Here is a 15821-nt window from a genome sequence, read left to right on the forward strand (position 1 = left end):
TAGCTTCTTTACTACGAATTCAGTGTACATATGGCAACATTATATATTGAATTGTGTGACATAAGGGGAATGAAAGAAAGAATGAATGAGGAATCAAAACAAAACACATGATTAAAAAACATTGTAGAAGTGTAACTTCTGAAAAATATCCTGTTAATGAGAGTTTTTTTGTGCAAAAAGAAAGTTTATTTCATTATTTTTTACGCAATGCCGGGGTTTTGATTGTTTCTGTAATTGAGGCGCAAAATAATGCACATAATATTAAAAAAATACGCCGAGGGAAGTTAAGAGGTTAATTAATGATTAATTGATTAAACAGAATTCCACAATTTAAGATACATTTTTGTACAAGATTCTTTTTTGTGTGTTTTTTATCTTTGCTCCAGTTTATTATTCGTAATACCACATTTTTTGGTTTTCACAGATGAATAATTTTTGTTTGACGAAAAAAGTGATTTGGCAACAATTGGTTAACAATTGTCTTCGTCACAGTGAAGTCACTATATGTTGTCAGTCTGTACCTGCCATACAAAACTACAAAAAAATTGTTTGTAAAACTCAACTTTCTATGGATGTCCTCTTTTTTGGTAACACACCTCCTCTTCCAAAAAATTACTAAGATGCGGATCCGATTTAAGGAATGAAGGTAAATCAGTTTGGTATATTGTGTGTCAACAACATACATATGGGGTGTTAGTACCGATGCACACTATTATAAAACGGTAAGATGAATTCCATTTAGTTGCACAAGCAGAAACGAAAATAAACACTGTGCCACAAATGTTAACATTTTGAAACATAGAATGCGGTTTCCACTGCCTGCCTATTTAGCCACGCCAACCGCTTTGTGTTCATAACAAGAGATTATACACCACCAGTACTGCTCCGAAAATACTAACGCTTATGGGTAATAAAATGTTAATAAACCGAACATGTCCATTGGAAAATCCGTCCTTATATTAAATACCTGAAAAAAGAAAAGCATAAATAATATAGAATATAGTCATTAACAAAATATAAAGTAATACTCTGACTCACAATATGTAAAAAAAATATATAAACTTAAATAAACATTTTTTCATGGCCTGCTGTTTAGAGTGAGTTAAATGTTTAACATTTCATACAAAAACACATCCTTGCGATGTGCCAATTCTGAAGGAAATTAAATAATCCATGCAGCGAATAACATTTTCCAATTGCTTACCTGAATTTCATATTCTGAAAATGACTTCTTCCATTTCCTTTCTATTGCGTGGCCGACAGTAAGTCCCCCTAATTTTTTTTTACCACGGGTTTCCATCACTTTAGGCAAATTTATAAATTATATAAAACAAAAACAGACAAATAAGTCACGAACATCACCATTTTGATTGACTGAAATCAAAATGGGGAAGTATTGTTGCATGTGACTTATAGGTCAATTAATTGTATTTTCTTTAAAAAACTGTCGACAGTTCGTCGCACCAACCGAGTTATCAGCCACTGTCTCAAAAATAAGGCGGAGACGGTCAGTACAACATTCCGGACCAAAAAAAGGTGATGCCACTTCAGGGTTGTATTATTGTCAGCCAATGTGGAATGATGACAGTAAAGTAAATACAACACTGATTAATATCGTAGGATTTATTAGAACCGGTGGAAAAAGGAAAATAAATAAATCTTCTATGAAAAGAGAATTTTTTTTGAAAATAGGGAAAATTCCGACATTTTGACCGAGGGTATAAAGGAGGCCGAGTTGGGAAAACGCTGGACATTTAAGTGCCGTTCCTAACCTGGATGTTGGATTTTTTTTTTTGACTTCGTTTTCGCCAAAATAGAAAAAAAGAAGAAGTAAATGTTACAAAAATAAATAAGTTCGAAAGTAGGTTTATTTTGTTGAAAATAGTTCGTTTTTAATCGATGTTTTGGGCAGAAAAACATTTAAGTAAGTGGTGATTGTGCAAATTTAATGTATCTAATACTGATGGTGGTCGGGTTTTTTATGTTCCTTTTCTTTTTAGTTTGCACCAGAAGTATTAAAAATAAATCAACTGTCCTCCTCAATAATCTAAACGAGGGGAGAGCAGAATTTTTTTCGTGTACAAATGACATGACTGGGAAATACCCGTATTTATAATTACAGATAACTTTCATATACGGAATAACTAAGTACACTAGCTAGTTAGCATATTCCCCAGCTACCCATTGATGATTTAATTCAGGTTTTTTACCTACGAAAAAATATAAATATAATACGAAATATAATACTAATTCAAACTTGATGTAGTCTAACTCTTAAATTTCTGTTGTCCATATTTCGTATCCTAGTGCTTAAGTTTTATTTTGTGAGGATTATTTATGCCGGTGCTTTTAATTTCGGGAATGTGGGATTAACCCTTAGCGAATATAAAAAAACTCCCATGACTATTGAAATTTCGTCCACCGCTTAAGAGAGCTTTTTTAGTTAGGTAGGTTATGTCTTTGTGTGTTGTGAAGCCGCATTGGCTTTCGCGTCTAGAAAAAGCTTTTATTCTGAGTTAGTGATTCCCAGCTGTACAAAATTGATTTCCGCGGTATTAGTAGTTCAGTTTTTGTGATCCTAAATGATTATGTGTTTATAGGTTAAGTAACGATGACAAAATCTCAAATAAATGTTTGTTTTATTGCCTAAATAGCAATATGATGTGCTGATTTCTATTTGTGAGAGAGGATACTAGGATGTAGGTTTCGCGTGAGATAAGCGTCTGTAGGAATTCGGGACCCTTTTAAAATTTATATGTGTTTTTGGAACAAAGGGTCAAGGTTGGTTGGGCAATGTGTGGGAACAGATTTCAGCTGCTGGTGGTAAGGGTTGAGAATCCCCCGGAACGAAATGCCATGACTGAGTGTGCCGGAACCCTACCAGAGTGTCGATGTAGGTGGACCATAACAATTTGCATTCCTTATGAAATATAAAATAGTAGAAACTCGGAACAATTTTATTTTTGTATTTTTATTTATTCAATTTGGCTGTTTCGTGAATTGTTATACCCTCCATCATACATTGCATGAAGGGTATATTAAGTTCGTCATTCAGTTTGTAACTCATCGAAATAATATTTTAGATCCAACAAAGTATATATATTCTTATTCAACGTAAAATTCTAAGACGATTTAGCCCTGTCCCTTCTTAAATGTAGACCTGTCCCTGCCCTTCTGTTGTAATCACGCTACCTAAAACACAGATCAGTTTTTTGTGTGCAGGTAGGTCAAGTTCGAAGATGGGCTATATCGGTCCACGATATCGAATGTTCCCCACATAACGGTACCTTTCAATATTCGGTATTTGGATGAATATAGGCACAATTTTTAAATTCTACAAAAGGAGTTCTTTGCGGGTACTTTACTCCCTGGAGGAGAATTGTCTATATAGGTTCACGATATCGTACATCTCCCGATATGCGGTATTTTGATGATTTTAACCACATTTATTTTGATGATTTTAACCACATTTTTCAATGGAATTGTCTAAAATTCTACACAAGGGGTTCTTTTTTAACCCCTTGAAAAAGAATTGTCTATATTGGTCTACGATATCGTATATCCCCCATATAACTGCACCTACAGATATTCGACATTTTGATGATTTTAGCCACATTTTAAATTGTAATTGGTTTAAAATCCATACAAGTAGTTCCTTCTGAGTACTCCACACCCTGAAAGAGTATTGTCTATATAGGTCCACGATATCGTATATCTCCCATATAACTGTACCTCCATTCGATATTTTGATGATGTTAATCTCATTTTTAATGGCATTGTCATAAATTCTAGAGAAGACGTTCTCTGCGAATACTTTACCCTCTGAAAGGGAAATTTCTGTATAGTTCCACGATATCGTATATCTCCCATACAATGGTACCCCGGTATTCGGTATTTTGATGATTTTAGCACATTTTTCAATGGAATAGTCTGAAAATCCAAACCAGGAGTTCTCTCTGAGTACTTAACCCCTGAAAGAGAACTGCCTATATAGGTCTACGTTTTAGTATTGCACCCATAAAACGCTACCACGAGATATTCGGTATTTGCAGCATTTTCGCAACATTATACACTGGATGTGCGTCAAATTTCGTTTTTGAAGTTCGTACTACAACCTATATAGGTCTACGTTTTAGTATTGCACCCATATAACGCTACCACGAGATATTCGGTATTTCCAGCATTTTCGCAACATTATACACCGGAAGTGTGTCAAATTTCGTATTTGAAGTTCGTAATGGGTACTTCAACCTATAACGGAAAATTAAATTAACCTATAATTATGTCCGAAACGCAGCTTCTTTTTTAATTGTTACATTTCATCTGAGATTCCAGCGCTTCTATTTGTAGTCAGATTTGTGTGGCTTTTTGCAAAGATGATGGAGATTGGCATTCACAGCTTCTATGAGGGCTGCCGGTTGTAGTAGCAGGCGTACAATTTGCCTCATTTGTGGTGTTTAGGTTTTTCCGTGGAGGAAAACCGGGCCAGGTTTTCTTCCTTTATTTGCTGTTGGCGCTTGAAATATTCAACCAGAGTTAACCTCTTAGGACCTTGGGGTAATGTGTCCTGATTGGATTTCCAGCTCGAGGCCTGCAACCTGTCCTTGTTCTTGTGTAGACACGTAAATCTCTAGAGATTAATGTGATTACATGGACGATTGGTACAATCGCCAGTCCTTACATACAGCGAACGGCAACCAATAATGCTACCACATGGCTCAAATGTCGAATTTGTTTAATACACAAAAAGCAAACCCAACTAAGGCTATACATATGGTACCCACAAGCGACTTCTCGACATATGCCTTTACTTCCGCTTTTTTAGGTTTATACGTCGGCGAGATTGTCCGTCTTGTATATTTTCTGAGAACGGGACTAACTTTGTGGGAGCATTTGATCTGTTAAAGCGAGATCGATTAGCTTTAATGAAGAATATTGAAATTAACTTCACTCAAAATTAGACTTGGAAATTTATTTTTAAAACAAAAAAAAAATCCGTTAAAAATTCTCTTTAAATCTTAAAAATACCAAACATAGCAGTTTTATTGGTGTCTTTACGACGTGGACCTACATAGGCATTGTTTGTTATAAGCCATTACCATATTAAAAACGGGTATATTTAGCATCTTCAAAATACCGTATATAGGGAGGTACCGTTATATCGGAGCTATACGAAGACCTGGACCTGCATAGACAATTTTCTGTCACAGTCTGTAGTATTCATTACGAATTTCAAATACGACATTTCTAACAACTTCGGTGAGTATTGTACCTAAAACCGTCAAAATACCTGCACAAAAAATTTTGTGTCACCGACTGTAGTACCAATTACGAATTCTAGATACGTAATTTGAAACTACTACGGTGAATAATGACGCTAAAATCATCAAAATACCGAATATTGGGAGGTACCGTTATATGGGGGATATAGGAAGACGTGGACCTGCACAGACAATTTCTGTTTTAGGCGGCAGTATCCATTAGGAACTTCAAATATCAAATTCGAATCAATTCCGGTGAATAATGTCGCTATAATCATCAAAATACCGAATATAGGGAGGTACCTTTATATGGGGGCTATACGAAAACGTGGACCTATGGTGAGTACAACAGACAGACTGACATCGCTAAACCGACTCAGAATTTTACGCTGATCAAGAATATATATACTTTGTTGGGTCTGACATGAGTATTTCGAGGAGTAACAAATTGAATGACAAAGTTAACATACCCTCCATAGAATGGTGGAGGGTTTAAAACGAGAAATCAAAGACAGAGATTTAGTTTTAGGTTAGCTCGCATGAATCGATGTTGGGTTGTATCGTAGCCCAGACTCACCTGCCCGTCCAACAGCAAGAAGCGCTAACAGACCCCTGCGCCCAATCCAACGCAGGCCCAGCAGACTAGGCCATAGATACAACAGAAGCCTCAGTTCAGCACCCCCTGAAAGGAGACAGAGAAGCAAATCTGCTATACTAAGAAGATCATGCCCTTAGTGCCTGTGAGAGTTTCCGCAGGTAGGCGTTTTTCAGTATAAGAGAGAAGCGTCGGGGTATCGAAGAAATTGCTAGTCGACTGCCCGTCCTTAACTCGTTGCCGGAGATGCAACGACGGCACCATACCTTACTGCACGGGGCGTCTTAGTTGAACGAGGCATCCCTCAACATAGAGGCCGTAACCACCCCAGCTTTTTTGTGGGATTTGGTATTTGTACCAATGGTGATGGTACGAATAACGGTCGAAAGGTTCAGAATGTTGCGGGCCATAGTAAGCCAATCTAGGACGATGTCAAAGATTTTGTATGCAGCGTTCGACTGGGTCTTCAGTCGCGGGATTTACCACTTCACAAGTTCCCCAGCCGCACAAACAGTACTTGTAGTCTGAAGGTAAATACATTGATAATCGAAGAACTGCCCATATGCATCTCCTCAGACAACACAAGATGTTTTAGAAACTAAGCCTTTGCTGACCCTGGCCCAAAAGGAAATAATCCGATCGATGTGGAATGAGGGGCGGACACTTACTCCGGCATAAGAAAATATGGGTGCACAGCTCCAGAAATTGGAGATGTCCTGGTCTACAGTACGCAACTGGGCTACGTGTTTGCTGGACCAATCAAGAATATGCCGAGGAACTGATTAACGAGAAACCTTATGCTATATAGTTAATGAATATTTACACATGTCACTCGGGGCCCACATAAATAACATTAAAACAGAATGATGTAAATGATGATGCCACCGGTAAATTCCAATCAATAACATCGACAACAGCCACAAATGGTTTGATGTGACGATGCAACTTTTAAAATAATCAGTTTTTAACGAATTTTAAGTCCGAACGCAATGTACATTAAAAAAGGCTGAAACAACAGAAACATCAAGCAACATTTTACATACAAAATTTAAAAAGAAAAAATATTGTTATTACAAATACACAAATACAACAAATAAAGAAAAAATTTTACAAAACATTTATATTAAAAACATATAGAACAGTGTGGCTTGTTTGTTCGGGATACCGCAGTATTTTGTTGTTGGTTGGTTTTGTCTGTTACAACAATAACCCCTTCGTCGACCGTGCCTTGTCTATTAATAGAACAGTGTGGCTTGTTTGTTCGGGATACCATAGTATTTTGTTGTTGCAAAATGGTCAGACTTTATCCCTTTATTGTTGTTTTTATAAAAAAACAACGTTTGTTTATTAGTGGAGAACGATGGTAATGTTTACCAGGGGGTAAGGCAGGGAATACCTAGGCTTCGGAAAGAGACACCAATCCTCATCAGTTCCCTTGTTTTTTGTCTGGGATATTCTCCCCAGAAGTTATTTTAAAAATAACTTCTATGACAAAAAAACATTTTTACCCAACTGACTAGATCGTAAGCTCAATAGAAGAGGAAACAAAGAATTAAATAAAACTAAAATTCTTTTGGAAAATCTTCTAAATCTTACAAAAAAATGTTTTTTTGTCATAGAATTTTACATTTGTAACCTTAGCAACTTATCTAAAGTCTGTTTGTTATTTCGAAATCGGGACAATATTTTTGCGTTTATGTTGTTATACGTTTTATACAAAATTAAAGAAAAAGGCTATGCAAACATTGCATGTGGATACAAGCGCCTCGTCTTCAGAGACAAGTGAAACACAGAGTTTAGAGGATTACTGCAAATCGGTAAATAACGTTTTCGCCTACTGGTTACAATAACGTTGTAAAAGCAATTTATCTTAGTAAAATAAAATCGTGGAGGCGCATAAAAGGATCAAGTATGAACAAAAAGGTAGAAATGCCCCGGCCACCATGGCGAGCGGTAAGCTTTTCAACTTTACCAAAACCGGACAAAAACGCCCTGCTGCGCGCGAAGCTCTGTGCCACAAATGTTAAAATTTTGAAACATAGAATGCGGTTTCCACTGCCTGCCTATTTAGCCACGCCAACCGCTTTGTGTTCATAACAAGAGATTATACACCACCAATACTGCTCCGAAAATACTAACGCTTATGGGTAATAAAATGTTAATAAACCGAACATGTCCATTGGAAAATCCGTCCTTATATTAAATACCTGAAAAAAGAAAAGCATAAATAATATAGAATATAGTCATTAACAAAATATAAAGTAATACTCTGACTCACAATATGTCAAAAAAATATATAAACTTAAATAAACATTTTTTCATGGCCTGCTGTTTAGAGTGAGTTAAATGTTTAACATTTCATACAAAAACACATCCTTTGCGATGTGCCAATTCTGACATTGCCAACAGTGATGTATGCATGAAACAGCTCTGCCAATGCTAACAGCGTGGCATGAAATGATTCTGCCATTGCCGACGGCAATGTGTGTGTGTGTGAATATTTTCTGCATCACATGCGTTCATGAGGCAGAATGAGAAAACATTCGTACTACGAATCGAATCGTAGCCTCGAATGATGAACGGGTTATATGAACGTATGCATGCCTAAAAACACGCCATATTTTTTTGATACGTACGCATTTACATACAAAGAGCAAATACGAGTATTCCAAATTGAAGAAAATCTGCTTTGCATGTAATGGAAAAAAAGGAAATTAAATGATCCATGCAGCGAATAACATTTTCCAATTGCTTACCTGAATTTCATATTCTGAAAATGACTTCTTCCATTTCCTTTCTATTGCGTGGCCGACAGTAAGTCCCCCTAATTTTTTTTACCACGGGTTTCCATCACTTTAGGCAAATTTATAAATTATATAAAACAAAAACAGACAAATAAGTCACGAACATCACCATTTTGATTGACTGAAATCAAAATGGGGAAGTATTGTTGCATGTGACTTATAGGTCAATTAATTGTATTTTCTTTAAAAAACCGTCGACAGTTCGTCGCACCAACCGAGTTATCAGCCACTGTCTCAAAAATAAAGCGGAGGCGGTCAGTACAACATTCCGGACCAAAAAAAGGTGATGCCACTTCAGGGTTGTATTATTGTCAGCCAATGTGGAATGATGACAGTAAAGTAAATACAACACTGATTAATATCGTAGGATTTATTAGAACCGGTGGAGAAAGGAAAATAAATAAATCTTCTATGAAAAGAGAATTTTTTTTGAAAATAGGGAAAATTCCGACATTTTGACCGAGGGTATAAAGGAGGCCGAGTTGGGAAAACGCTGGACATTTAAGTGCCGTTCCTAACCTGGATGTTGGATTTTTTTTTTTTTTGACTTCGTTTTCGCCAAAATAGAAAAAAATAAGAAGTAAATGTTACAAAAATACAAAAATAAATAAGTTCGAAAGTAGGTTTATTTTGTTGAAAATAGTTCGTTTTTAATCGATGTTTTGGGCAGAAAAACATTTAAGTAAGTGGTGATTGTGCAAATTTAATGTATCTAATACTGATGGTGGTCGGGTTTTTTATGTTCCTTTTCTTTTTAGTTTGCACCAGAAGTATTAAAAATAAATCAACTGTCCTCCTCAATAATCTAAACGAGGGGAGAGCAGAATTTTTTTCGTGTACAAATTCCAACATCTGACAACAAAATAAAGTGTGAGTTGGATATGAAACCCTCCTTTGGCTGATGCAATGGTGGCATGACTGGGAAATACCCGTATTTATAATTACAGATAACTTTCATATACGGAATAACTAAGTACACTAGATAGTTAGCATATTCCCCAGCTACCCATTGATGATTTAATTCAGGTTTTTTACCTACGAAAAAATATAAATATAATACGAAATATAATACTAATTCAAGCTTGATGTAGTCTAACTCTTAAATTTCTGTTGTCCATATTTCGTATCCTAGTGCTTAAGTTTTATTTTGTGAGGATTATTTATGCCGGTGCTTTTAATTTCGGGAATGTAGGATTAACCCTTAGCGAATATAAAAAAAACTCCCATGACTATTGAAATTTCGTCCACCGCTTAAGAGAGCTTTTTTAGGTAGGTAGGTTATGTCTTTGTGTGTTGTGAAGCCGCATTGGCTTTCGCGTCTAGAAAAAGCTTTTATTCTGAGTTAGTGATTCCCAGCTGTACAAAATTGATTTCCGCGGTATAAGTAGTTCAGTTTTTGTGATCCTAAATGATTATGTATTTATAGGTTAAGTAACGATGACAAAATCTCAAATAAATGTTTGTTTTATTGCCTAAATAGCAATATGATGTGCTGATTTCTATTTGTGAGAGAGGATACTAGGATGTAGGTTTCGCGTGAGATAAGCGTCTGTAGGAATTCGGGACCCTTTTAAAATTTATATGTGTTTTTGGAACAAAAGGTCAAGGTTGGTTGGGCAATGTGTGGGAACAGATTTCAGCTGCTGGTGGTAAGGGTTGAGAATCCCCCGGATCGAAATGCCATGACTGAGTGTGCCGGAACCCTACCAGAGTGTCGATGTAGGTGGACCATAACAATTTGCATTCCTAATGAAATATAAAATAGTAGAAACTCGGAACAATTTTATTTTTGTATTTTTATTTATTCAATTTGGCTGTTTCGTGAATTGTTATACCCTCCATCATACATTGCATGAAGGGTATATTAAGTTCGTCATTCAGTTTGTAACTCATCGAAATAATATTTTAGATCCAACAAAGTATATATATTCTTATTCAACGTAAAATTCTAAGACGATTTAGCCCTGTCCCTTCTTAAATGTAGACCTGTCCCTGCCCTTCTGTTGTAATCACGTTAGCTAAAACACACAGATCAATTTTTTGTGTGCAGGTAGGACAAGTTCGAAGATGGGCTATATCGGTCCACGATATCGAATGTTCCCCACATAACGGTACCTTTCAATATTCGGTATTTGGATGAATTTAGGCACAATTTTTAAATTCTACAAAAGGAGTTCTTTGCGGGTACTTTACTCCCTGGAGGAGAATTGTCTATATAGGTTCACGATATCGTACATCTCCCGATATGCGGTATTTTGATGATTTTAACCACATTTATTTTGATGATTTTAACCACATTTTTCAATGGAATTGTCTAAAATTCTACACAAGGGGTTCTTTTTTAACCCCTTGAAAAAGAATTGTCTATATTGGTCTACGATATCGTATATCCCCCATATAACTGCACCTACAGATATTCGACATTTTGATGATTTTAGCCACATTTTAAATTGTAATTGGTTTAAAATCCATACAAGTAGTTCCTTCTGAGTACTCCACACCCTGAAAGAGTATTGTCTATATAGGTCCACGATATCGTATATCTCCCATATAACTGTACCTCCATTCGATATTTTGATGATGTTAATCTCATTTTTAATGGCATTGTCATAAATTCTAGAGAAGACGTTCTCTGCGAATACTTTACCCTCTGAAAGGGAAATTTCTGTATAGTTCCACGATATCGTATATCTCCCATACAATGGTACCCCGGTATTCGGTATTTTGATGATTTTAGCACATTTTTCAATGGAATAGTCTGAAAATCCAAACCAGGAGTTCTCTCTGAGTACTTAACCCCTGAAAGAGAACTGCCTATATAGGTCTACGTTTTAGTATTGCACCCATAAAACGCTACCACGAGATATTCGGTATTTGCAGCATTTTCGCAACATTATACACTGGATGTGCGTCAAATTTCGTTTTTGAAGTTCGTACTACAACCTATATAGGTCTACGTTTTAGTATTGCACCCATATAACGCTACCACGAGATATTCGGTATTTCCAGCATTTTCGCAACATTATACACCGGAAGTGTGTCAAATTTCGTATTTGAAGTTCGTAATGGGTACTTCAACCTATAACGGAAAATTAAATTAACCTATAATTATGTCCGAAACGCAGCTTCTTTTTTAATTGTTACATTTCATCTGAGATTCCAGCGCTTCTATTTGTAGTCAGATTTGTGTGGCTTTTTGCAAAGATGATGGAGATCGGCATTCACAGCTTCTATGAGGGCTGCCGGTTGTAGTAGCAGGCGTACAATTTGCCTCATTTGTGGTGTTTAGGTTTTTCCGTGGAGGAAAACCGGGTCAGGTTTTCTTCCTTAATTTGCTGTTGGCGCTTGAAACATTCAACCAGAGTTAACCTCTTAGGACCTTGGGGTAATGTGTCCTGATTGGATTTCCAGCTCGAGGCCTGCAACCTGTCCTTGTTCTTGTGTAGACACGTAAATCTCTAGAGATTAATGTGATTACATGGACGATTGGTACAATCGCCAGTCCTTACATATAGCGAACGGCAACCAATAATGCTACCACATGGCTCAAATGTCGAATTTGTTTAATACACAAAAAGCAAACCCAACTAAGGCTATACATATGGTACCCACAAGCGACTTTTCGACATATGCCTTTACTTCCGCTTTTTTAGGTTTATACGTCGGCGAGATTGTCCGTCTTGTATATTTTCTGAGAACGGGACTAACTTTGTGGGAGCATTTGATCTGTTAAAGCGAGATCGATTAGCTTTAATGAAGAATATTGAAAATAACTTCACTCAAAATTAGACTTGGAAATTTATTTTTAAAACAAAAAAAAAATCCGTTAAAAATTCTCTTTAAATCTTAAAAATACCAAACATAGCAGTTTTATTGGGGTCTTTACGACGTGGACCTACATAGGCGTTGTTTGTTATAAGCCATTACCATATTAAAAACGGGTATATTTAGCATCTTCAAAATACCGTATATAGGGAGGTACCGTTATATCGGAGCTATACGAAGACCTGGACCTGCATAGACAATTTTCTGTCACAGTCTGTAGTATTCATTACGAATTTCAAATACGACATTTCTAACAACTTCGGTGAGTATTGTACCTAAAACCGTCAAAATACCTGCACAAAAAATTTTGTGTCACCGACTGTAGTACCAATTACGAATTTAAGATACGTAATTTGAAACTACTACGGTGAATACGGTAAATGTTTATAAGTGCGGTTGTAAGATTTAGAAGATTTTCCAAAAGAATTTTAGTTTTATTTAATTCTTTGGTTCCTCTTCTATTGAGCTTACGATCTAGTCACTTGGGAAAAAAATATTTTTTTGTCATAGAAGTTATTTTTAAAATAACTTCTGGGGAGAATATCCCAGACAAAAAACAAGGGAACTGATGAGGATTGGTGGCTCTTTCCGAAACCTAGGTATTCCCTGCCTTACCCCCTGGTAAACATTACCATCGTTCTCCACTAATAAACAAACGTTGTTTTTTTTATAAAAACAACAATAAAGGGATAAAGCCTGACCATTTTGCAACAACAAAATACTACGGTATCCCGAACAAACAAGCCACACTGTTCTATTAATAGACAAGGCACGGTCGACGAAGGGGTTTTTGTTGTTACAGACAAAACCAACTTACATGGTTATGCTACTTCGTTCAGGTTGAACGAAAGCATAACAAGTGGAGAAAGATGAAAATGTTTATAAGTGCGGTTGTAAGATTTAGAAGATTTTCGAAAAGAATTTTAGTTTTATTTAATTCTTTGGTTCCTCTTCTATTGAGCTTACGATCTAGTCAGTTGGGTAAAAATGTTTTTTGTCATAGAAGTTATTTTTAAAATAACTTCTGGGGAGAATATCCCAGACAAAAAACAAGGGAACTGATGAGGATTGGTGGCTCTTTCCGAAACCTAGGTATTCCCTGCCTTAACCCCTGGAAAACATTACCATCGTTCTCCACTAATAAACAAAGGTTTTTTTTTATAAAAACAACAATATAGGGATAAAGCCTGACCAATAAAAACATATATATTAAAACTTAAGTGCTACCTTACTTAAGTAAAACTTTTGAACTATTGAATTAAAACTTAAGAAGTAGTGAATATTACACTTAAAATAAATTACAAAATCTAACACCTAATTTTATCTCTTAATTGCACTTCCCCAGGGAAAAAATATAATGAATAAATAAAACACGAAATAATATAGTTTTCGAATTTTGTGATTTGTCTTAACTGTTTCACGCCAATTATTATAAAGTGCAAATTAAAATAGCTAATCAATATGGTGACAGATGAAATCCTGAATAACATTGAACAATTTTTTGTGAGAATGTGTTTCACTATATATTTTGAATACACGCAATGCTAAAATTTATCGTTTGTAAGAATTAAAATTATATTCTGAAAAGAAAACATTACGCTTTCTACATAACATTTCTAATATTTACGTTTTACGGTGAAGCTATTTGAGAAATTGCCAAAACAGCTAGGTGCACATTTTACATTTGTAACCTTAGCAACTTATCTAAAGTCTGTTTGTTATTTCGAAATCGGGACAATATTTTTGCGTTTATGTTGTTATACGTTTTATACAAAACTAAAGAAAAAGGCTATGCAAACATTGCATGTGGATACAAGCGCCTCGTCTTCAGAGACAAGTGAAACACAGAGTTTTGAGGATTACTGCAAATCGGTAAATAACGTTTTCGCCTACTGGTTAAATAACGTTGTAAAAGCAATTTATCTTAGTAAAATAAAATCGTGGAGGCGCATAAAAGGATCAAGTATGAACAAAAAGGTAGAAATGCCCCGGCCACCATGGCGAGCGGTAAGCTTTTCAACTTTACCAAAACCGGACAAAAACGCCCTGCTGCGCGCGAAGCTCTGTGCCACAAATGTTAACATTTTGAAACATAGAATGCGGTTTCCACTGCCTGCCTATTTAGCCACGCCAACCGCTTTGTGTTCATAACAAGAGATTATACACCACCAATACTGCTCCGAAAATACTAACGCTTATGGGTAATAAAATGTTAATAAACCGAACATGTCCATTGGAAAATCCGTCCTTATATTAAATACCTGAAAAAAGAAAAGCATAAATAATATAGAATATAGTCATTAACAAAATATAAAGTAATACTCTGACTCACAATATGTCAAAAAAATATATAAACTTAAATAAACATTTTTTCATGGCCTGCTGTTTAGAGTGAGTTAAATGTTTAACATTTCATACAAAAACACATCCTTTGCGATGTGCCAATTCTGACATTGCCAACAGTGATGTATGCATGAAACAGCTCTGCCAATGCTAACAGCGTGGCATGAAATGATTCTGCCATTGCCGACGGCAATGTGCGACCTAATTATGCCGTTGCCAACGGTTATATGTGTGTGTGTGTGTGAATATTTTCTGCATCACATGCGTTCATGAGGCAGAATGAGAAAACATTCGTACTACGAATCGAATCGTAGCCTCGAATGATGAACGGGTTATATGAACGTATGCATGCCTAAAAACACGCCATATTTTTTTCGATACGTACGCATTTACATACAAAGAGCAAATACGAGTTTTCCAAATTGAAGAAAATCTGCTTTGCATGTAATGGAAAAAAAGGAAATTAAATAATCCATGCAGCGAATAACATTTTCCAATAGCTTACCTGAATTTCATATTCTGAAAATGACTTCTTCCATTTCCTTTCTATTGCGTGGCCGACAGTAAGTCCCCCTAATTTTTTTTACCACGGGTTTCCATCACTTTAGGCAAATTTATAAATTATATAAAACAAAAACAGACAAATAAGTCACGAACATCACCATTTTGATTGACTGAAATCAAAATGGGGAAGTATTGTTGCATGTGATTTATAGGTCAATTAATTGTATTTTCTTTAAAAAACCGTCGACAGTTCGTCGCACCAACCGAGTTATCAGCCACTGTCTCAAAAATAAGGCGGAGACGGTCAGTACAACATTCCGGACCAAAAAAAGGTGATGCCACTTCAGGGTTGTATTATTGTCAGCCAATGTGGAATGATGACAGTAAAGTAAATACAACACTGATTAATATCGTAGGATTTATTAGAACCGGTGGAAAAAGGAAAATAAATAAATCTTCTATGAAAAGAGAATTTTTTTTGAAAATAGG

General features: G+C 35.8%; 3 long non-coding RNA genes across 3 annotated transcripts; all 3 read right to left on the minus strand.

Annotated features, from left to right (window-relative positions):
- Positions 1 to 284: 284 nt before the first annotated feature.
- On the minus strand, positions 285 to 6888 carry LOC109613996 (uncharacterized). Its single transcript, XR_009343044.1, has 2 exons — positions 1205 to 6888; positions 285 to 967 (listed from the first exon to the last, which is right to left on the minus strand). It is a non-coding gene; the product is annotated as an uncharacterized LOC109613996 (long non-coding RNA).
- Positions 6889 to 7928: 1040 nt separating this feature from the next.
- LOC131804265 (uncharacterized) lies at positions 7929 to 14599 on the minus strand. Its single transcript, XR_009343039.1, has 3 exons — positions 8613 to 14599; positions 8493 to 8540; positions 7929 to 8063 (listed from the first exon to the last, which is right to left on the minus strand). It is a non-coding gene; the product is annotated as an uncharacterized LOC131804265 (long non-coding RNA).
- Positions 14600 to 14610: 11 nt separating this feature from the next.
- On the minus strand, positions 14611 to 15821 carry LOC131804266 (uncharacterized). Its single transcript, XR_009343040.1, has 3 exons — positions 15334 to 15821; positions 15214 to 15261; positions 14611 to 14746 (listed from the first exon to the last, which is right to left on the minus strand). It is a non-coding gene; the product is annotated as an uncharacterized LOC131804266 (long non-coding RNA).

This window comes from Musca domestica, unplaced genomic scaffold (genome assembly GCF_030504385.1).
Source record: "Musca domestica strain aabys unplaced genomic scaffold, Musca_domestica.polishedcontigs.V.1.1 4, whole genome shotgun sequence".
NCBI classification, from domain to species: domain Eukaryota; kingdom Metazoa; phylum Arthropoda; class Insecta; order Diptera; family Muscidae; genus Musca; species Musca domestica.